At 32.3% G+C, this 1503-nt stretch overlaps 1 protein-coding gene across 1 annotated transcript in view; it reads right to left on the bottom strand.

The window, feature by feature from the left end:
* Window positions 1-1503, bottom strand: part of PRKCE (protein kinase C epsilon) — a 278127-nt gene that overhangs the window by 180962 nt on the left and 95662 nt on the right. The window lies entirely within an intron of this gene.

Below are 1503 nucleotides of genomic sequence, written 5' to 3'. Positions count from 1 at the left end.
TTAAACCAGTAGGTCACTAATATTAATACTATATAATAATATTAATATTAAATCAGTGTTCTATGGCTATAGAATTTCCAAATTCAGCTGAATGTAACAGGCATCTTCAAATACAATAGAAATAGTCTAACCACAGCAGTTCTGATTTTCTCTTCTATTCTCTGCAGCCAGGCATTTACACATGAAGAGAGGTGCTATGAGAAGATATCTAAAAAGATAAGACTGGTAAAAAGGACAACAGAAAAGAAGGAAAGATGCAAACGAGGAATGAGATCAAAGAATTGATAGAAAAGAGCTTTCCTGTTACCGGGATATATAGCAAAATGTGTCCCTTATACATATCGAGGACATTCTCCACAAGCAACGAAAGATATAACAATTATCACTGAGCAAATAGTTTGATCATAGAGGTGTTTTTGTTTTGTTACTGGCCTATGCTACTGTTGTGGAACTTGTTAATATAGAGTTATAGTAGGTGAAAGTAAGATTAATTGCAAGAATACATTAAACAATTTCTATGTCACTAAAAAAAATCCTTATGTTGTAGGTATTGAGATTGATACAACAACTGGAAATGGAAAAATGCACCAATCTTGAAAAACTTAAGCATGCATAAGACATTGACTGTTTATTTCAGGGAACAAAAGGCAACCATCTGTAAAGCTAGATATACTGTCAGAGGAAAAGACATAGCTTCATTATGGCTAAGTTTCATCATATTGAAAGCATTTATATAGTTTTATAGTCATTAATGGATTTTGTTTTCAACACCCTTTTGAGATAGTTCCCCAACTAGTAAAAAAAAAAAAAGATACTCCCAAATGTACAAGCTAGACTCAATGACTTGCCATAAATTCATACAAGAAATCTACATTTAAACCAAAAACAAATTCTAATTTCTGGAGACTGAAACTGCCCACTGAATCATTTGTCCTATTCCTCCCTTAAGATTCATTTTGTCAAGCAACACACGTCCTGTCTTTCTGGTATGTCAGTCAGAGACATTTAAGCACTGTTTTTTTTGTTTGTTTGTTTTTCTTTTTTAAACACAAGTTTAATAGGTAAACCTCTAGGACACAATTCTTTTTTTCCATTCAGTTAATACTCACCAGTGGAAAAAAAATAAAAGCAATCTCAAAACTGCTTAAATATCTTTCCAACATTCCCAGTGTAGCTAAATCTTATGCAAATCTGTAGTAATGCAAATTTTTTTTGTTGTATGAAGAAGATTTTGAAAATACTTCAGCCTTTCATTACGGTTTGCTTTCTTCAAGCTTTTAATTCATAAGTGGTCTTCTGAAAAACTGAGTTCTAAGCTTTTTTCCTCTTAAAGAAGCATTAAAATTCCTGCTCCCTAAGGATATGAAACTCTGGCAGGATTCTCTTAGACAAGCAATCTGCTGAGGAAACTATACAAACTCTAATCCTATAGGGACATTGAAGATTAAAAATATACTATCTGTCATGGTTTCATGATTTTTCATTATCGGTATTCCACATCAT

Source organism: Meleagris gallopavo, chromosome 2 (genome assembly GCF_000146605.3).
Source record: "Meleagris gallopavo isolate NT-WF06-2002-E0010 breed Aviagen turkey brand Nicholas breeding stock chromosome 2, Turkey_5.1, whole genome shotgun sequence".
Classification (NCBI taxonomy): Eukaryota; Metazoa; Chordata; class Aves; order Galliformes; family Phasianidae; genus Meleagris; species Meleagris gallopavo.
Note: the sequence above shows the minus strand (reverse complement) of the source record. Positions and strands in the feature narration are given on the sequence as shown.